General features: G+C 32.9%; 1 protein-coding gene across 5 annotated transcripts in view; it reads right to left on the reverse strand.

The window, feature by feature from the left end:
- The window catches only part of LOC145252671 (uncharacterized), a 70,646-nt gene extending 48,311 nt beyond the window's left edge, over positions 1-22,335 (reverse strand). The window contains exons 1-2 of one of the 5 annotated variants that reach the window (XM_080112485.1): positions 22,226-22,322; positions 6,512-6,565 (exon numbers count right to left, since the gene is read on the reverse strand). The gene's annotated coding sequence lies outside the window, so the exon portion shown is untranslated. Of the gene's footprint in view, positions 1-6,511; positions 6,566-21,806 lie in introns of all 5 variants that reach the window. The other 4 variants (XM_080112473.1, XM_080112504.1, XM_080112495.1 and 1 more) reach the window with 4 other exon arrangements.
- Positions 22,336-22,580: the final 245 nt, after the last annotated feature.

A 22,580-nucleotide genomic window follows, 5' to 3' on the forward strand; every position in this document is an offset into this window, starting at 1 on the left:
AAGCGTGTGCGCTATCCCAAGTATTATCAATGGACCTGAGGTAATCTTGTCAACATCAGACAAAGCTAATCTCTTTGCCAAGAACTTTGCAGCTAATTCTACCCTTTGCGACTAAGGCCGCCAACCCCCTATATTTCCTCCTGTATCAGAAAACACGCTAATCAAAAACCTTGATTCCAATAAAGCAACCAGCCCAGACGGTATTCCAATTATAGTACTCCAAAAACTTCAACCAGAGCTAGTGCCCATACTTACAAAACTGGTTAAACATTGTCTTAAGGGGAAAAACACCCGTCTAGCCGAATCCACTGTGAAAAATTTCCTCCACTCTTTATCTGTGCCTAAATCAAAACGTGGATTCCATGAACAAAGCTTCTTTCTTATAACTGCATGCCTGTGGAACTCTATTCCGTCTGCTTGCTTCCCACTGGACTACAACTTGGATGTCTTCAAGTCCAATGTTAACAAATTCCTAATGAACCGCCCCCCTTAAGTAAACACTTCATCAAATCTCCACACTAACGTAATGTACTTCCGGGCCTTGATAAGTGGTGATCTCTGTGTAAAAAAATTAAAAAAAAAAATTGCTTCTCATCACCTTGTTAAAATACTGTTAAAAACTCACTCTATATATGTTACCGTGACATAGGTTGACATATATTCGGCTGGTTTTTAATAGTATTTTGTATGGTTTTTTTATTTATAACACCTTATCCCAAACTTACCGTGTTAAAGAGAGAATCAGACGACATCTGGAATTTTCGAATACATCGGTAAACACTGTATGTTTTTCGAGCTGAATAAACATGTTACATTGAATAAAAACACGAAAAATATTTGGTAGAAAAGTAACTTATCTTGCCTTTGATAACATTTATTTGTTATATATTTGTGTTTTGACAACTTTTTCGAATTTATGTGTACAGTAATACAGACCCAATTACGTTAATGAAATGAACTTAAAGACCACGAGTGAACGCACGTTTTTTTTTTTTTTTAGTTTAGTTTCATATATATATATATATATATATATATATATATATATATATATATATAAAATAAGTATTTTTAAATTTTATCTTTCTAGCTTTAAAAAAAAGTTTAAAAATTTTATCAGCCGGCATAATTTATTTTTAAATATTGAAAAATTTCAGGAAAATTAATTTTTGCTAGATTTTTAAAACATGTGTGTCTGTGTCAACAGCTTAAAAAAATCATCTCTTCAAAAGAACGTGTTTTAAAGAGTCGATGTTGTCTCGCATTTTCATTAGTTTTGTATGCTGTAAAAAAATTTTTTTTAATATTAGCAATTTATTTGAAGCTTCTTCTTTTGAATGGTAAAAAATTTAGGATGATAATCTTGAATTAAATTATAGTTACATCGTGTTAAATACAGGGGGGAGCACGTTAAAACTTACTTTGCTGAATGGAGATGGTGTAAAATCGTTTTTTTTTTTTACTGCATTATAATTCTTTATCTTTCGGAAATGAAAATACTGTCACTTTTTGGTCCTTTACGATAATTTCCTCTGCAATTTGGAACGATGCACCGTGAAAGCATTTTAATAAAAAAAAAGAAATATTACACTGACTTCAAGACGTTACGAGTTACGAGTGACTACCGGTGTCAAGCAACTAAGGACTATCCGTGATGACGTCAGCAGATTAAATTATTTTTGCCCACCGGCCATCTTGTCTTTTAAGACGGTCTTGCTACAGTCCTGTCTTCCTTGCCTTATCCAGTGCATAGCTATGCTCTCAGAGATGACTGTTAAAATATCTGCAGTAGACCAACATTGCCTAAATCCATACTGTTTGTCAGAGAGAAGATTTGCTTTTGTAAGGTGGTGGACTAGTACTTGATTAATTAAGGTCTCAAAGATTTTAGTGAAGAGGGGGAGAAGACTGATGGGTGATAATTGAGAGGGTCAGTCCTTTTACAGAAATTCTTCTACACTGGTACCACAGAGTTCATCTTCCAAAAATTCAGTTACATTTATGGTAGAGGTTGGAAAGTATGGAGGCTTGCTCAGCTGAATATTTCTTAATTAGTATAGAAGGGATGAGATCAGGCTCACACGCCTTGGAAATATCTAATATTTTATGATATTGTGGATATAAGCAAGGGTGATTTTCACATTATCTAGTGTGGTTTCAGTCTGCATAGCAAAATTTCGGAGGGATTTTGTTGGCTCTAAGGTGGAGTTGGAAGGGAATTGCAGGGCAAATAGATCTGCCTTCTCGGTTGTTGTGCATGTGACCTTCTGTTTGTTGGATAGTGGGGGAATTGTTGATTGCTTTTTATTCACTACACTATCATAGATTTTCCAGAAATCACAAGTTCCCATTTTTGCAATTCTATGCATTCACTGGTTATTTCAACCTGCTTTCTTTTGGCTGTCGCTATTTCTCTCTTACAATGATATCTAGCATCTATGAATTTTTGCTTATTTGTATTTAACTTATGATATATGACCCAGCAGAGTGCATACTGGCAGCTTCATAATCTATAGTGAATCATGAGGGTGAGTGGGGCTTATGATACATCCATGTGGGAACATGTGCTTCAATGCCTGTTTTGCACCATTCAGTTATCTCATTGGCACACTTCAGCAGGAAGAGAGAAAATATTTGTTCATGGGGCATCTCTGATGTGTTCTCTGATGGCTTCTCAGTTAGCCCTTTTGTAGTACCTTGTTGTTTTGAACAAGGACTCCTCATTTTGGAGTTGGGATTTAAGTGTGATGGCAACTGATACTACTAGGTGGTCTGCATTTCCAAGTGGACTGTGGGGATTAGTCTCACAATTCTTGTGTACTGTGTTGAGGAATAGGTCTAGAAGTGAAGCCTGATGGTGTTCACGATATGGGAGGTGAGTTGGGAACATTACTGCCAGTGAGGGATTGGGTTATAAAAAAGCTCTATGCAGAGCATTCAGCTGCATCCGTGCAACCTGAGAAACCAAGCTGATTTTTATGAGGGATATTTAAGTCACCAAACACATGTAATCTATCTAAGGAGTAATGCCAAGTTTTCACTGATCATTGATGCCTAGTGCATTGTTGTAATAGCAGCACCAGCACCAATTACAACCTCTAGCATATTTTTCTAGACAGTTGAAACTAGCAGAACAATGTTACAGCATGTTTGGCTGTGAACTCCTAGTTATGTACCTTTCTTTCAACATTCACCCGAGGGCCATCAATTTCTGATCTACACTGATTGCCATCCACTTACGTTCACACTGTGTTCTAAGCCAAACAATTATTCTTCTTGTGAAACTCACCCCTTGGATTTGGTTTTGCAATTTACGAATGACATCTGACATTTCTTGTGAACAGGATGTTGCAGCAGATGCTTTGTTCTGCTTTCCTATTAATTCTACATCCTGACTTTTAGATATCTACTTACAGCAGATGCCCAACTAGGTTTGCACACTTTGAATCTGTCATCACCTTAATTTGCAACTTGCAAATTTATATATCTGCTCATGCCCATTTTAGACACACTGATTATCTGTGACACCTCAACAGATTTACCTAGGCCTTATGTTCCAATAACTCATCCTAGGGTTGTCTTTCATGCCTTACACAATCTTGCACAGCTAGGACTCAAAGCCACAGTGAACTGATTATAGCTAGATTTTTCTAGCCAAATATGAGGCATGACATCACTGCCTGGACATGTTCCTGTGTATCCTGCCAAAAGTAAAAGGTGCACAAGTATATCTATGCACCCTTTGGAACATAAAACACTCCAGACGATTAGTTCAACCATGTTCATATTGATCTGGCTGGGGCTTAGCTGGTCAGTCTGAGATTTACTCATATCCTTCTATGAGCCTTTATATCTGGCTGAATATCACGTTATGTAGTTTTTACAATCATTACAACTTACCATAGTGGACAGTTTGAATCCCCACCTATTCTATGAATTTCGAAGATTTTAGGGATCAAACATATTCACACAATTAGCTATCACACTATTTTTGATGGAATGAGAGAATGTTTCCATCGCCAATTGAAAGCTGCATTGTGTGCTTATCATGACCAACAGCAATGGAGCAAATATGTACCTGTTGTCCTTCTTGGCTGTCACACAGCTATCAAAGAGGACCTGCAATACTCTCCAGCCAAACTTGTCTATGGAGTACCTCATTGCCAGATCAGATGCTGACCTCAATAGATTTAACATCAACTGATACAACTCTGTATACAAAAAGACTGCAAGCTTATTTCAGTAAGTTCCCACCTATGTATCCTAGTAAACAGACCATCAAATCTTCAATCTAAAGACATTTCATCATGGACTTACATTTTTCTGAGAAAGGACACTGAAAGCATCTCTCACTCCACCTTATCATATGTTTTTACGAACTGACAAACTTTTCATTCTTGACATTAATGGCAGAAAAGAGACAGTAACTATTGATAGGGTAAAAAAGAGCCTTTCTTGACATAAAAACACAAGATCTACACATTCTCCCTGCATACACACAGCATCAACATGCTCATACATCTGAAATGATTACTCCAAAAGGCAATTATGTCACCACCACATGTAGTGGTCGATGAGTACATTGGCCAAAGAAATTATGTCATACTCTCTATATATAGAATATGCTTTTGTATAAGTTCTGTTTGTTTTTGCCCCCAAACATACTTTTCATAGAAAAGATGCATTTTGCTCTCCAAATATAAACAATTTTCCTTTATATTTTTCACTGAAAAACAAGATGATTTCATTTCCATCAGCAAGGAATACAACTTTTTACTAAAAAGCAAGAACATTCTTTTATTTTAAAAACTTTCTGTAAAAACAATTAGTTTTTAAACTGAATTGACAATTTTTATTTGGTATTTCTATTTTTTACATCTACTACTCTTTTTCTATGTCAGTGTTCTACCTAAGAATAGGGTGATGTAGCAGTCACAAATTCTACTTTGGTGGAAAGCTGACAGAGAAATAGAGTAGTAGTTGCAAAAAATAGAAATAAAATAAAAGATTTGTCTTTTCTTGCAAATCGATGCTCCCTCCCCCGAGAAGTGATTTTGCTACACTGACCCATCGGCTGGCAGAGTGCATTGATTCACTCTGCTATTTAAGGAACTTCTTTAGCCCCTTTGGAAACCTCAGTTAGCCAGCAGAGAGAGAGAGAGAGAGAGAGAGAGAGAGAGAGAGAGAGAGAGAGAGAGAACCCAACAAGCTGCAAAGGCAGACAACTCCTTTCTCGCTCTTGTCCCTGTCCACTGAACACTCCAGCATAGTGGATTTTCACTGAGGATAACTGGTGGACGATCTGGGATTTCATAAAGGACTGCTGTCTTACCTACATACCCAAAGAACTTTCTATTTTTCATTTTTGCGTTCAGACAGTCTCACTTTCTGCCATTCAAATGAATCCTTTTGTTGTTTTGTTTTAAGAGAAGTTTTATTATTTATTTTATGCTTCATGTTTGACTATTAATTCTTTTATTAGAGGTGCAAATTAAGCTTTTAAAATAAGCTACGTCTACATTATTTATTACCTTGGTTGAGTTGGCATAATCAATATGAGTTGAGGTTTCATCCCCAAATATTCTTTCATAAAACTTCAATCATTTATGCATAATTTTAAACTCTGCTGTTGCATTTATTGTAACAACTTCTTCAAAGAAGAAAATTGAAAATTTATTAAAACATAAAAAATAGTAAATTGAATAATAACCAACATCTTAGACACAATGCAAAAATATTTTCTCTGTAATTAATGGTTTTGTATGGTAACAATGTGAGAAATAAAGTGATTACTTTTTCCATCCTATACTTTCTAGTCAAGTGTGTGATCACTTTACAATAAATTTATATAATAAAGTAAGATGTTATTCAGCTGTTCGATTTTCTCAATAGATTCACCATTTTTTTATTTTGTGACTCATCACATGCCTAACAAAGACTCGTAAATATAAAAAAATGTTTTCAGATATAGCGAATTCCTCTTCCTATTCCAACAGAACATTAGATCCTTGGCCCACTAACTTGAAACAATGGATAAAAAAACAAACAGGAATAGTCACTATTGTTTAATCGAATGTATATGTGTGTATGCTTTTCACAATAAATAGGAAATGCTACAGTTCCCAACACATATGTAACTTAGTGTGTGTGAGCATGTAGAAAGTATCAGCAGCAGTGAAGGATGGCTAGCATGCAAAGAGATTAGCAGTAGTAGAAAAATATGCACATATAAATTAGGAAGTGTGCGCAAGAAGAGGAAGGGGAAAAGAAACAAATAATGCATTACGTGTTTGGAGAGAAAGAAAGACTATGACGAAGGAAATAGACATGTGAAGTCACAGACAAGAATTGTCTGACTGGCCTGCATGTGGTGAGAAGGAGAAATGCGTGCCAAGTTAAAATGGATATGTGACAACAAGAGACTTTTTTTTAAGGGGTGCCGAAAATAAGTCCTAAAAAACTTTTGTATAAAAAAGGAAAAGATGCCGACTGCAGATTTTTATTTATTTCTTACCTTTGTTTGTAATGACAATGTTACATATATTTATTTTGGATGCCGTGTTCTTGCCTTTTATCAAAAAAGGGTCAATATGTAGAAAAAAGACAGAAAAATAAGCGTTACTACAAACAAAAACTAGTCGCAAAAAGAGAAGCAAAAAAAAAAATAATGACCAAAAGTGGAAAACTTGGAGAAAAAAAAAGGAAAATGATTATACACCAGTCAGTAAGTATATTTGTCCGTTTTATTTATTTATTTTTTTACTTTTCTGTTTACTTTTCCATTTTCTTTGGTCCTGTCAGTCATATGTTAAAAACAAATGTTCTAGTCTTATGGTGGGTTATGCATTAACATAAGTAATATTATTTTATACTCATTTTAACATAGCAAATATCTTGTTTTGTTTTAGAGAGAAATTTGAACTAAACAATTTTGACAAACATATTTTTAAAAGTTTGGTGTTTGATTTTTTTGTAGTCTTATTGTTATGAATTACTAATGTTTTAAAATTTAAAAAAAAAACTTGAAGGCTTTGCAAGACCAGAATAAATGTTTAAACCGTTATGAAAAAGTAAATATAAGTACTAAAGTACTAAAAAATAAGTCTGACTTATTTCTTTAAAGAGTAGTAATTTTGTACTAAGCTTATGGGTCTTTTATAATTGACTGTCAATCCTGTCATTGTGAAAAATATTAAATATGAAGACATTGTATTTTGTTTTATTTTTATTTTTTTTGAAAAAGAAACTGAAAAAGAAAAGATGCTCATATTTAGCATGGGCTGTGCTGAGCAATTTTGGTTTTATTTGCAAGGTTTTTCACCATGTCTGATGCTTTGTTTGTTGGTAATTTGCTACATGGATTCAGATAAATAAGGAACACTGAAATATTAAAATGTTAAGTAGTTTTAATTTGGAAATAAAAGCAAAACTGCATAGATAGAACACTTGACATGGAGGAAATTATTCTTTGAAACTAAAACTCTTCATAATGCTGAGATGCAGCACCTTGTAATACCACTATGATAAAAAGAAAGGTTTGAGGTGCTCAGAATCCTTGGTTATAGAGATGGAACATGTAAATAGCGATGATTTTTTTTCTGTAGACAGTTTCAAAGTTGTTGACAGAATTCAAACAATGGATCAAATTTCCAGGATATGCAACATAACCTATCAGAAAATAGTAACTGGATTTTGGTGGATTTGTTTACGAACAAAGAAGTTTAGAGGATGGCAGAAATTAGAAAGTAGTGAGTGAATAAACAGTGCTCAAATTAGATAGATCTGCTGATACTAAAGTATAAGGTTAAACTGTATTACAACTCAAAAAGGGGAAATGCTATTATTATTGTATAATGTTAAGTCGGGGGGCAACGATAATACCTCTGGCCTGTTAGGTCAGGTGTCAACTGTAATTGTCTCAAATATCTCGTCAAAAGTGACTTGAGAGATAAAATAGGCTGAAATTGTCTTGAATAATCTCACTAAACAGGGGCTGAGCGATTGAGACAAAGCGGCCATAGACTAAACAAAGGGTTAGATAAACTGGTGTTCTCTAAAACAATTTTGTTAAAAGTAACTGAGTGATAAAGAGATAAATGAGTCAGAGGACTAGGAACAATGTTATGATAACTAGTTTAGTCAAGGGTTTCAAAGAAGAAGTTTTAACCAAAAGAAAATTGTTTGGGTTGTTGGCGTAACAATCTATCAATGAGCAAGGAGAGATATAAATGTCAGGACTGATAGGATATTGAGAGGAATCAAAGGTTGATGTAAAAGAATAAGAAAAATGCTACACACAAAAAACTCACACAAAACATATATATATATACATACATATGTATAAATATGTCTTGAAACACAATTAACATTATAACATGTGTTATGAAAATGGGCCAGAAGCAAAAAAAAAAAAAAACTGGCGTTATTACTAAAATGAAATTATCCCATTTCAGTTTGGTGAATTTTCAGTCTCAGGACCAACTATCAAAAACTATGCAAACTCTGATTTGGTTTTGCAATGATTTCACTGGCTTTGTGAAATATTCTAAACATTTTGAATATGTATTTTTGCACAACCAAGCTAAAACATTTCAACACTGCTTCAATGAAATTTCTAAAAATACCTCTAAAAAAGATACATCCTTACTATTTAAACAGCTTTTTTTTACATAGGCATAACCACTTATCAAGGCCAAAAAGCCATTTGAGGATAAGGGTTTAAGTGTACAGTAGTCAATTGGACAATACAGTAATTGTCAGTAATGGAAATTCAGTAAATTTGTTAAAGGGAACGGCTTATTAAGAACGTGTTTACATTGGACTTGAAGACAACCATATTGTAGTCAGCTGGAAAGCAGGAAAATGGAAGACAGTTCCACAGGCGTACAGTTCTAAGAAAGAAGCTTTGTTCATGGAATCTACGTTTAGGTTTAGGCACAGATAAAGAATGTGGGAAATTATTAATAGTGTTTTCAGCTACACGAGTGTTTCTTGTGAAAGTTTGGCGAGGGGGGACCATAGATTGAAACTCAGTCAAGCACTTGCCATGAAAATAATGATAAAGCAAAGACAAACTTGCAAAATCTCTTCTGTGAGAAAGAGGTTGCAAGGAAGAGAAAAGGTCATCCCCTACGAGGCTACAAAGTCTATTTTGAACTCTACCAAGGCAGGATAAGTCCTTTCTAGCAGCTCCTGCCCAAATGTGGCAACAGTACTCCATCCTTGGACGTACCTGACTCTTATATAAATAGAGAATTGCATCAGCAGTGAGACATCTGCTGGATCGATAAAAGGATTTCACCATTTTTCCAGCAGCCTTGGCAACGGATTTGATGTACATGTTCCATTTCAGATCAGGAGTAAAGGTCAAGCCCAGAACCTTGTCAAACCATGAGGCCTCACCCAGATGAGGGCCATTCATTTCAGTTGATGCCAGATGGGGATCAGAGCGTTGATGATGTAAAGATAAAAGCTTAGTTTTAGATGCATTAAAAGTAACCAGCCACTTTCCCTATTGTACCACTTGCTCAAGATCAGAGGAGAGAGAATCGGAGAGAACTTGGTCATTTACGGTCTTAGATGTGCTACCATAGATGCTAGAGTCATCAGCATTAAGGATGTGATTTGGAAGATCATTAAAGTAGATTAGGAAGAGAGTTGGGCCCAGGATGAACCCCAGAGGGATTCCAGCATTAATACTGTGAGCTTCTGATTTCTGTCCATCAACTACTACTCTTATGAATCTATCAGAGAGAAATGATTTAATAATTGAGAAGACATTTACAGCTATACCATAGCTGGATATCTTGTGAAGTAGGCCTTTATGCCATACCCTATAAAACACCTTTTAATATGTCAAGAGCAATTGCCCTAGAAAGGTTGCTTCGTCGATAGATTCACTAATCCTATGAGATATAACTGTAAGCACATCTGCTGTAGATCTAGCAGAACGGAAACATTGCCTCTGAGATAGGTATATATGCTGATGACACTACACTCTATGGCAGGCATGACAGGAAGACGAATGAACACATTTCTAAAGAAATGGCAGAAACACTAGAGGAAGACCTCCAATCTGTAGTGGAATGGGGACAAAAGTGGCTGGTCGCGTTCAATGCTGCCAAGACTAAACTAGTTTCATTCAATAATTACAAGAAACCCTCTTTACCACCCATAGCAATGGCCAACGACTCTTTATCTGAGAGTCTATCTTTCAAACTCCTTGGCCTAACGTTCACAGGAAACATGAGTTGGAACAATTACATTGAAGGCATTGCCAGGGCCGCTGCAAGAAAGGTGGGCTCTCTCTACCGTGCTAGAAAACTACTAACACCCGAAAGTATCCTGTACCTCTATAAGGCAACCATTCGCCCATGTATGGAGTATTGCTGCCACATCTGGGCTAGTGCATCTGCTACTAGTCTCTCGCTCCTTGACAAGGTTCAAAAGAGAGTCGCAAACCTGATAGGCCCTGAACTGGCATCTAAGCTTCAGCCTCTGTCCCATCGACGAAATGTTGCATCCCTCTGCCTTTTCTACAAGTATTTTAGTGGTGAATGCTCTGACGAACTGCAATCACTTGTGCCCCCACGACGTGAGCACCCTCGACAAACCAGACAGGCTGCTAAATCCCACCCCCACACTGTAGAGATCCCTAGATGTAAAAGATCTTTTTACTCCAGTAGTTTCTTCCCCAGAACCGCTAGACTCTGGAATTCCATTCCAGGTCCCTGCTTCCCCAACAGTACTGACGTGCAGAAGTTCAAGTGTAACGTGAACCGACACCTTGCTGCCCAAATCCCTACATAGTATCCCAGTAGTTGTTGCCCCTGATAGTAGCCCCCTACACCAAAGTGGCAATTTGCCTTGTTTGGGGTGAAAATGTAATAAAAAAAACAAAAAACAAAAACAAAACATATTGTGTGTCACTAAGAAGGTTATTTTTGCTGAGATGGTTGATTACTTCTCTATTTAACACAGATTCCAGCAATTTACTCATGACGCACAGGAGACCTATTGGCCTGTACTGAGAGGGAGATGGCCGATCACCTGAATTCTTAAATACAGGGCAAACTGATGAGATTTTCCAAGGTGATGAGAAGCAATTTTTTTTTTAATTTTTTTTACACAGAGATCATCACTTATCAAGGCCCGGAAGTACATTACGTTAGTGTGGAGATTTGATGAAGTGTTTACTTAAGGGGGGCGGTTCATTAGGAATTTGTTAAGAATCAGACGCCATCTGGAATTTTCGAATACATCGGTAAACACTGTATGTTTTTCGAGCTGAATAAACATGTTACATTGAATAAAAACACGAAAAATATATCCAGTTTGGTAGAAAAGTAACTTATCTTGCCTTTGATAACATTTATTTGTTATATATTTGTTTTTTGACAACTTTTTCGAATGTATGTTTACAGTAATACAAACCCACGTATTTTAAACTGAAAATATGGATATAAAAAATGATTTTTCATGTTATTTTTGTTATGTGGTGAAATAATCTTAAATAAGAAACATGATTTTTTCTTTAGGTTAATTATTTTTTTACTGTGCAATATTTCATGAATTTATTAAAAATATTGTTTTTGATTTTGAAAAAATATTGTGGTTCATTTTGATTAAAAAATATTCATTTTGATTTAAAAAGTAGTTTAATTTTAATATTTGTTTATTGTCTTAACTCATATCAAATGTTTTGCTTGTGTTCTGCTTCAAATATTCATAATCTTACATGCATAATTTTCATTTAATTACATTAAATAAACTTCAAGTTTATTTCAAATCAAATCGTGTTCCTTCACTTTTTTAAAATGTAATTTATAAGTAATTAAAGAATGCATTCTAATCTTTAAAATCTATAATACAACGAAATATTCAATTGCTTATAATATACTTAAACAAACAACTTGTGTGTTTTTTAATTATTTTTTTATTATTAATATTAGATGAGTTTCAGTATAAATCATCGTGTTCTTTCTTTATTTCTTTATTTTAATCCAATTTTGAAGTTTTGTAACGCTGTCTGTAAAAATTACTGTTCATTATTGACAGTCTAAGAGTTCTACATATCTTGCTTGTTGGGACCTCGGCGATGACGTCATTTTTTCAGTTGGCCGGCCATCTTTATAACGAAGGCCACGACTGTAGTCCTTGATATATCCAAGGCCTTTGACAAAGTCTGGCACGAAAGACTGCTAATGAAAATTAAATCATATGGTATAACTGGATGTATACTAAATATAATTAAATGCTTCTTAGACAATAGGACCATCCAGGTTGTCATTGATGGATGTACATTCAAGCAGCATAACATTAATGCAAGAAGGCCTCAAGGGGTCAATCATTGGACTACTATTATACCCGATATTCATAAATGATCTCCCTGATAATATTGTGCCCGAGATGGGTATATTTGCTGATGATACAATGCTCTATAACATGCACAAGGGAAGAATGGATGTACAGAAATCTAAGACAATGGCAGAATCGTTAGAAAATAACCTCCAGACCGTAGCAAAATAGGGTTGCAAATAGATGGTAACATTTAATGCTAGTAAGACAAAGCTGCTCTCTTTTAACAATCACAAGATGCCTCTCCAACTACCGGTATCCATGACAACACTACCTGAGAATCCTTCTTTAAAACTGTTCAGCTTAACATTCACAGGCAATATGAACTGGAACAAATACATTGAGGACATTGCGAAGGCTGCTGCAAGGAAGGTGGGTTCTCTCTATTGAGCTAGAAGTCTACTCACACCTGAGACTATCCTGTATTTCTACAAGGCCACCATTTGCCCATGCAGAGAGTACTATTACATCTGGGCTAGTGCATCTACAACTAGCCTTTCCCTGTTGGATAGGGTCTAAAAAAAAAAAAAAAAAAAAAGGGGTCTTCAATCTAATAGGTCCCACTTTATTAGGCACCGCCAAAACTGGGGGGGGGCAGGTAAGTACTTTTTGACAGACCGTCTTTTTAAAAATCTACCAAAAATTAATTATAATTGGTAATTATCCAATCAATACGAAATTTTCAGCGATTAAGAGAAGAATGAACTTTATAACAGTGTACTTATTTTTCATAAACGATATTTATATATATATTTTTTTTTTGCTTACAAAACCCCCCCTTGTTTTGAGGGGGTTCCAAATATGCTTAAAATAATCATCTGAAACTGAACAAAATATTATGTTGTTGTAAGGGACGGGATTATAGATTTAAAAAAACAAAAAAAAAAACAAACTTGTTTGCATACCTTATTTTGATGTCTGAATATCAGAACTTCGATTGTGTTTAATTATCCCGCTTTTGAGTTTTGAAGTGTGAAATTCGGTGAATATGTTAAGTAAAATAATTAAGTTAAGCAAAACAAAAAAAAATTTTTTTTTAATATTTATACGAAAAAAGCCATTTTAAAATCTTTGATAAATAAATTAACAATTTCTTTTTAGCGAGCTGAATAATGCATGACCATTATTAAACAGGGCATGCTTTGAAGAATCGATACAAAAAAAAAAAATTTGATAAATATTGTGCCCTTTGCGTTAAAAATATTATTTTTTCGATCAAGTTTGGAAACGTTTGCCGCCTTTCGACTACGGTGGACCAAACGCGCTGAAATAATTTTTTTTATTCTGCTTTAAATTGCCCCCCTCCCCATTTTGGAGAGCCTGGCCCCCACACACATACACATTAAAAACCAAACTCATACAAATGATCACCCATCTGGTACTGGCCAGCCTCAGCGTTAATAATACATTGAAATTTTTGTCACTGAAAAATAAGTTTTTTTTTGTTTTTTTTGTCTTCCGTAGTTTGCTTTTTATCGAAACGTTGCATCCCTCTGCCTGTTCTACAAGTATTATAATGGTGAATGCTCTGAAGAACTGCAAGCACTTGTGCCCCCACGACGTGAACACCCTCGACAGACCCGACAAGCTGCAAAATCCCACCCCCACAATGTAGAGATCCCTAGATGTAAAAGATCTTTCTACTCCAGTAGTTTCTTCCCCAGAACAGCTAGACTTTGGAATTCCATTCCGGATCACTGCTTCCCCAACTGTACTGACATGCATAAGTTCAAGTGCAACGTGAACCAACATCTCGCTGCCCTAATCCCTACATAGTACCCCAGTAGATGTTTCCCCTGATAGTAGCCCCCTACACCAAAGTGGCAATGTGCCTTGTTTGGGGTGAAAATGTAAAAAAAAAAAAAAAAAAAAAAAAAAAAAATGAATAAGTGGAATTATTTGAAATCCAGGTACTTATATTATAGTATTTTTGCATATTCTTATAGAAAATCACCCTAAATCTTAGTTAGATAAGAAATAAACAAATTCTTTCAAAAGCCTTTCTTTTTTTTTTTTTTTTTAACTTTTGTGCAAAACAAAAAACGCCAATTGTTAACTTTTGGGGAAAATTTAACATTTAAAATTTAATTAAAAATAGTAGAAAAAGTTTTACATTATTCTGCTTTCTATATGATAAAATTCAGGGTTTTATCTTTCTGGAAAAAAAAAGTTACTCAGAAATAATGGATTTTAATAAATGTAATTTTGTTTTAAAAAACGTAAATAAATAATTAAAAAAAAAAAAAGGCTTTTGAAAGAATTTGTTTATTTCTTATCTAACTAAGATTTAGGGTGATTTTCTATAAGAATATGCAAAAATACTATAATATAAGTATCTGGATTTCAAATAATTCCACTTATTCATTTTTTTTTTTTATTACATTTTCACCCCAAACAAGGCACATTGCCACTTTGGTGTAGGGGGCTACTATCAGGGGAAACATCTACTGGGGTACTATGTAGGGATTAGGGCAGCGAGATGTTGGTTCACGTTGCACTTGAACTTATGCATGTCAGTATAAAGTTATTTTTTCATCTACCTACCTTTTTGTTTGTTTTAAGTAGTTTTAAATGCTATTTATTTTGCAATAACTAAACTTTACAAAATAAAAAAACTGTTTACATTTTTTCCTAGAAGCAAACAAGTGAAGAAACATTTTATGTTGAAAATACATTTTAGTTAGAAATATTTTTAACTTGTATGCTTTAGATATAAAAAAAATTAGCATTTATTTGCCTCCAATGAGGACAATGTTAGAAGTTTTACACTTTGAAAAATGTTTTTTTTTACACAAGGATTTTTAATTAAAATGTGTTTGTAAGTAAAAAAAACACTTTTTATAATTATGCATTTTAAAATTTTACATTGAATTTGTTAGCAGATGGGGCAGATAATATGCATCAAAAATAAAAAAGTAATTAGAAATCCTTCTCTGCTGAGACAATTTTAGTTTTTTGTTTTCTTTGGGGAGAAAGTTACATTAAAATTCGATGTTTTATAATGCATATATATGACACCCTATTTTCTTATAATAAATCTCCACTTTATGTCGATCTTTACTGGCATGGGAAGGTCAGTAAATAGCCAAGTCTGTTTGTTCTTTTTATATAAAATGCAAGTTGTTAAAAGATTTCTAAATAAAATTTTGTATCTTTAAATATTTTTTAAAGATACAAAATTTTATTTAGAAATCTTTTAACAACTTGCATTTTATATAAAAAGAACAAACAGACTTGGCTATTTACTGACCTTCCCATGCCATTTGTTTACTGACCTTCCCATGCCATTTGTTTGCTGACCTTCCCATGCCATTTGTTTGCTCACTATATAAAAATGTGAAAATTTTTATTTTGTATTTTATTTACAAATACATTTTGTTATAAATACATTTTTTAAAATAAATTTTGTAAATAAAACTGTTATTAAATAAAACCCTATTTTCAAATAGTAAACTCCTAAATTAACCCTCGTAGTCAGGCAAGTAAATTTCAAAGTTTTTGTTTTTAGTTTTTATAAAAAAAATAAGTTACTAAAAAATTGTAAATAAAATGTATTTTTAAAGATGTTTTTCGTTTGTTTGCAAAAGAAACCCCCCAAAATCGCAAACTTTTATTTAATCTGAAAAGTTTAAAAGGAATAAATGTATATATTATTTTTATTATTCTGTAAAGTGTACACAATTTAAAAAAAACATTTTAATAAAAAAGTTTTTGCGTATTATCCATTCTGATTGATTATTTGTCTTTGTTATATATTTGAATATTTATTTGAATGTTTGTTTATTATTTGATTAAATATTTATTTATATATTCAAATTTCTTTTACACGATATGAAAACAATACATAAAACTTTTGAAGCAGCACTCCCACTAATCTCAGGCACGAGCCGCCACTGCTCATCATACACTCTCATGGAAGAGAATGGGAGACATAAAAGATTAAAAGATATATTATTATTATTATTACAAAGTAGTATTTTTGTCTTCTTTTTATGACCTTTCATAGACATTCACATTTGTTTGCATGGGTGATGTGTTTGCATTTATTCATTCTAACTACAAATCCAATAATTAAAATGAATAAAAACAAATGAAGCCGGTTATTTTTTCCTCTTAATATACATAATTCTAAAAAAGACAAAAAGAATTCCGACCAGATTGTTTCCAAAACGAGCAAAGGCTTGGATGTTAACAAATAGTCGAGATAGCCATTGAAAAACAGTACTTGTCTATAGAAATGAATTTTGTTGCTGGCTATGGTTGCATGACAATAACAATAATTGAGTGGGGTGAGTATTATATAACGGGCAAAATTATGCTTGTCGTCGACACTAAAACAAATTGTACATCTGATTTATTATTATGACAACTTTTTTTTGCTTCAGATTTTAATGATAGTTATTCCATTATGTCCCTTCTCAAACACCATAAAATGCGCCTTGCATCGTGAAGTTAGTATATAAATATTTGATAAGTCACTCTTCATTTTTACAAAAAAAAAAAAAAAAAAAAAGATAAAGGAAATAGTCAAGAGAATATATTCTTCTGATTGTGATGAACTGCCATGCCTAATTACCTGTCAAGGCAACTATGACAATCTATAAAAAATAAATCATTGTTTGATAATAAATAAATAAATATGTTAAAAATAAAAACCATTCAATTGCGTTCTCTTTGAAACATAGGGACTGCCAAAATTCACCACAGAATTACCCCACCCTATATGTAACATGATGTAACTTTATTATAAATTAATATTATCAGTATAACTTTTGTACCATTTAAAAGAAGGGCAAAATAAAGTAGTAATAATTAAAAAAAAAAATTTTTCATTGTACCAAAATAATGAAATTGCAAGACAAAAATCATGTTTACATAATTGGCAATTTTAAATAACATTCCCATGTAGCAGACATTCCGAACGTGAAAACATACCCATGTTTAATAAATCTAGTAAAAATCAACTAATGGTCAGATTTTCGTGAAATTTTCGATAATTTATCCATTTTAGAATGAAATTACATATAAAATGCAGTTTCCATAAAATACATGAGAAGAAATATTTTTTTAGTGCGTGTCCCCCACCTATTTATTTGAAATTCGAACAAAATATATTTAAATCTATCAAAATTTCTATTTATTATGAAACATAAGAGTTCAAATAAGTAAAAAATATTTATTTTTTAAAAGTTTAAATATGTTAAAGATTGTCTTTTGCGTCCTTCTTATTTATTACTTATTTATTAAACGTTCCTGCTGCTATTCTCTTTTACTTTTTAGATTCTTTTTGCTTTAGGGTACTTTTAAAGTATGTGTGTTCTTACGTATGTGTTCTTACTTATAGGTGTGTGTGTGTGTGTGTGTGTGTGTGTTCTATTCTTACACAGTTTCTTGCCTTGAAGGGTCTCGACATGTATGCGCAAATATATAATGTGTACATACCTGCTTGCCTTGTCCAGCGGATGATATCTTCTTGTCACTGGCTCATCTCATAGGGAGTGGTACTTAATGCTACAGATGGATCGATAACACAAGATGGATTGAAGCTTCAGTTTGTTTTATTAAAAAGGCAAGCCTATGTCTCGAACCCATGGTTGTCGGAGAAGAGATCCTAATGTCACGTCTGCTTCATCTGCAGTCCAAAACCAACTCTAGCCCACATCGTCGCCAACCGGAAACCTACGACCACAATTCTCATTACCCTTAATTTCCGGTGCACGTCACCTCTAATTTCCAGTGCATCTAACTAGGTTGACAAAAGATGACTTGAATTTGACGGATGTCAAATCTAACCTTCTGTGACCCCACTAAACTCGCTGATGGGGATCGAAAATATACTTACATAACTTACTATTTCTACAAACTACCTAGATAGCATTTAAGCTCGGATTCCCAATACTACAAATACATGTATTGAACAAAAATTTACATTGCAAAAAATTGATATGAACTTAATATTATGTTTTTTTAAATAGCATTTTTTCTAATTAATATATACTATAAATAGCTGAATTGCCAAGAAAAAGTAACTTCTTAAAAATTAACTGATTTTTTAAAATTAAAATGATTAAAATTCCATTATTTCAAAATGTCCACTACAACATAGAATTTTAATTGTGTGAAAAACTTTTTTAAAATATAAAGTTATAATATAAACATGACTCTTCCCAGCTATTTTATGGCCAGATTAAACCCATTTCAAAATTAATATTGCGTTAAAATCCAGTTTTTTTACATGCACTGCAATATTTTAATGGTACAGGCAAAATGAATTCTGATGCTCAAAATGTATAAACATTTTGACCCCTCTCTTTACTTAAAAATTCACCCAAAATCAGGGAATTAACAATTTTAATGAAATTTTCAGTATTTATCAAATAATGATCGCAGAATATAATGAAATAATTATTTTTATTTAAATCTTAGTGGAAATGTATTATTTTGTTTAAACAAAAAATATCTTTACTAAAGTTATGGTTTTCAGTAGTAAATAAAAAACGCAAGAATTTATTTTTGCTTTTTTTATATAAATAAAGCATCGTAATTTGTAACAATAAAAAAAAAATAATTTTTACAGGAACATTACGAAAAAAGCCCTAAAGTCTGTATTAATGAATTCGATATAACTCGAAGAAAAATTAATTTCTCGAACTACTGATATTACCATTGAATTAAGCATTGTTTATTGAATATTTTCACACAAAAAAAAATTAAAATAGCAAAAATATTTCTGCTTTTTTTAAATTACAGATTTCGCATAATTTTTATATGCAAAATTTTAATAATTTCCTTGCTCGCAAGAACGTGAAATTTTCGGTGTAACATAATTTTTATATAATCTTGAACAATAATTAAAAAAAATTAATTTAAAAACAGGAACATAAAAAATAATTAAATTAAAAAATCATAAAAATTGATACAAACGTTCAGAATAGGAATATACGGATGACCATCTGGAAGGGGGGAAAAAAAAGAAAGAAATCTGACACCCCTACCTCCTTTTACAATCATGACTTCATTTTGAAACAGTGTTTTGATTCACTGAAATTTTGGCCTTCCGTATATTTGTGTTTACAACCTGTTATCGGTTGCGTTTTACCGAACAGCATAATTACTTGCTTTTTGAGGGCTAATTAAGCAGTATTTTGTATAAACAAGGTATTTTTTTTTTTTTAATTTAATTCAATATCTTAGGACTTTACTAATTATCTTTGAAATAGACCCAGAAAACTAATATTAATCTTTTAAAGGATTTTTACAATGAATTTCTTTAACTTCAAAATTTAGCTGAATTGGTTAGCACACCATGAAAACATTTTCATAACTTTTTTTTTCACATGTACAAATATTTTTTTCCGTTAAGAAATTAACTTCAGTCCCTAATCTTTCAAATACAATTAAAAAGTAGTCAGAAACCAACAAAAAAAATTATGATAAATCGGCTTTCAAAACTAGGTCCCCCTATTTTTGCCCGAACCTAGATATTTTTGTATGTTTTGCTTTACGAAATAAAATATGGAAGCCGAGACTGAACAAAAATGAACTGGTTGATTGAAAACATTCACTTCCACAGTTGCATTCGCCGTTCTAAAACTTCACAACTTAACTCGATTATTTTGTTAGTGTTTACTAAAAAGTAACCAAATTATCTATTAAAAGTGTAGCAGAATTAGCAGTAACCAAAATGAGAAATAGAGAGCTTACCTCGGATACGTCTGTTTTGGGCTGAGCGGAAGAGAGAGTTCCAAGATGGCATCCATAGGCTTTTATTAGCGTTTACCCAATGTAATTATCGTTGAATCACGTCTGCTCTCGCGCGATTATGCAAATACGTCGTTCCCGGCCGCTATAAAGGCAGGACACTGGAAAGGAGAGGGGGCGTTCTGCAGATTGCGTGTAGGTGATTCTGACGAGTAGATTGTGCTTGTTACGACACACGTGTCTGCGAGAAGCGAGTTTTTGTTCCGTCTGTTTTTAGTTGTATTTTTTTTTTGTTTGTTTTGCCTACTACATTTTTGTTTCAAAAAGTAAGTTATTAAATTATTTTTATAAATTTTTTTCTTGTGTTTTACGTTTAATTTTAAAGTTTATTAAACTTTTTTTTTTTTTTTTTTCCCAGTTTTAGATACTTAAAAAACTCAACTTCTTTCGTTAACGTTTGTTTTTAATTTTAGTAGTAATGAAGTGGTCGGAGGCACCAAACTGGTAAAAGGAAAAATTATTCCCAAGTAGCATTCAAAAGGGAAAAAATGCTCTTTCGTATAAATAATTTAAATCGTTTCAAAGTATCGAAAACTGAAATAAACAAATAACGTGTAATGAACTAACAAACTATTTTATTGTCACTTCTGCGCTTCCGTAGATGTCAAAAAAGCCACGTAACATTTTATTTTTGGGGTTTGTATTACTGTACACATAGATTCGAAAAAGTTGTCAAAAAACAAATATATAACAAATAAATATTATCAAAGGCAAGATAAGTTACTTTTCTACCAAACTGGATACATTTTTTTGTTTTTATTCAATGTAACATGTTTATTCAGATCGAAAAACATGCAGTGTTTACCGATGTATTGGAAAATTCAAAATGGCGCCCGACACTCTCTTTAACATGGTAAGTTTGGGAAAATGTGCGATAAATAATAAACTAGACAAAATACTATTAAAAAAACACCGAATATATGTCAACTTATGTCACGGTAACATATAATGAGCGAATTTCTAACAGTATTTTATCTAGTTTATTATTTATAACATCTTTTCCTGAACTTACCGTGTTAAAGAGAGTGTCGGGCGCCATTTTGAATTTTCCTATACATCGGTAAACACTGTATGTTTTTCGAGCTGAATAAACATGTTACATTGAATAAAAATACAAAAAATATATCCAGTTAGGTAGAAAAGTAACTTATCTTGCCTTTGATAACATTTATTTGTTATATATTTGTTTTTTGACAACTTTTTCGAATCTATGTGTACAGTAATACAAACCCATTGATGACGTCACTACATCATGTGTACATTTTGAAAAAGTTCATATAAAAATGATAGTGCCTATTGAAACACCATACACATTTGGGATTGGACAACATTAACAGTTTTGCATCCATAAAAGTTTTGTTACATGAGGAGGCACTAATTAGTAAAGAAGGAGAGGTTATGTGTGCAAGAAAAAAACATTACACCTTTATAAAGTTTGTTCTTCAATAATAATCGGTGAAAATTTATATTGATCGGATAATTACCTGTTTTTTTTTTTTTTTTTTGTAGATTTGTCTAAAGAGAGACTCCGTCAAAACAAACCTTACAACCCACCTCCATTTTATCTGTCAATTAAGTTAAATTCTGTTCTATGCAACTTCAAACATTTACAACGAAAGACTTTTTTAATCGAACTCAGTCATTCGTAAAATGATCACCATGAAAAAAAATTCGATAATAAATGAACTTACCTTTATCTATTTCTTTCGTCTTATTTGTCTTCTTCATAACACGGAAATTCATAACATAATCATAAGCAGTCAACAAGGGAGATAATCACTATATGAAAACTATTAAAATTATATTATAAAACATGATATTCAAGTTATCTAAACTCAAACGGATACCTTCATAAAATCAATTTAAATTTAAAAACAAGTACTTATCTCCAAGTTCCGCGTATTTTTTTCTTTTTGTTTTCATTTTTCTTTTCCGGTTCATATTTAGCTTTCTCTTTAGCTTCCTGCTTAACGGTGAATACCCTGAAAATATCCCTTCTGATTAATGTATACTAAACGAACGAACATCGCTGTTTTTCAAAATGTTTTTACTTTTAATAAAACACTGTATATTTACTGTGGTCAAAAGCTAAGAAAAACAGAAGTCTTACCGTGGGTGTGGAGCGAGTGAGTTTAGGCCGAGAAAAGGAAAACAAAGATGGCGGCCAGCATTTTATTACGTGCGTTCTCGCAAAATCTCGTGTGCGCGTGCTGGCAGGAGAGTAGGTGCAACGGGAGTGGAGATTCTACTTTCTCGGATTTATTCCCTTTTGTGTGTTTGAGGTGACCCCCCCCCCCACCTCGGGAGGCGCACTGCACTGCAGTTTTAGGACCGTGCCCCCCGTTTTTTTAAAGATAGTATTTTCATTTACATTCAAATGTATAATAATAATAATAAAAAAAATGATTTTATTGTTCCTATTTACAATGCCTCCCAACGGGACAGAGTTAAACACTAGGGTCGTT

Source organism: Euprymna scolopes, chromosome 3, assembly GCF_053919585.1.
Source record: "Euprymna scolopes isolate OS-2025 chromosome 3, ASM5391958v1, whole genome shotgun sequence".
Lineage (NCBI taxonomy): Eukaryota > Metazoa > Mollusca > Cephalopoda > Sepiida > Sepiolidae > Euprymna > Euprymna scolopes.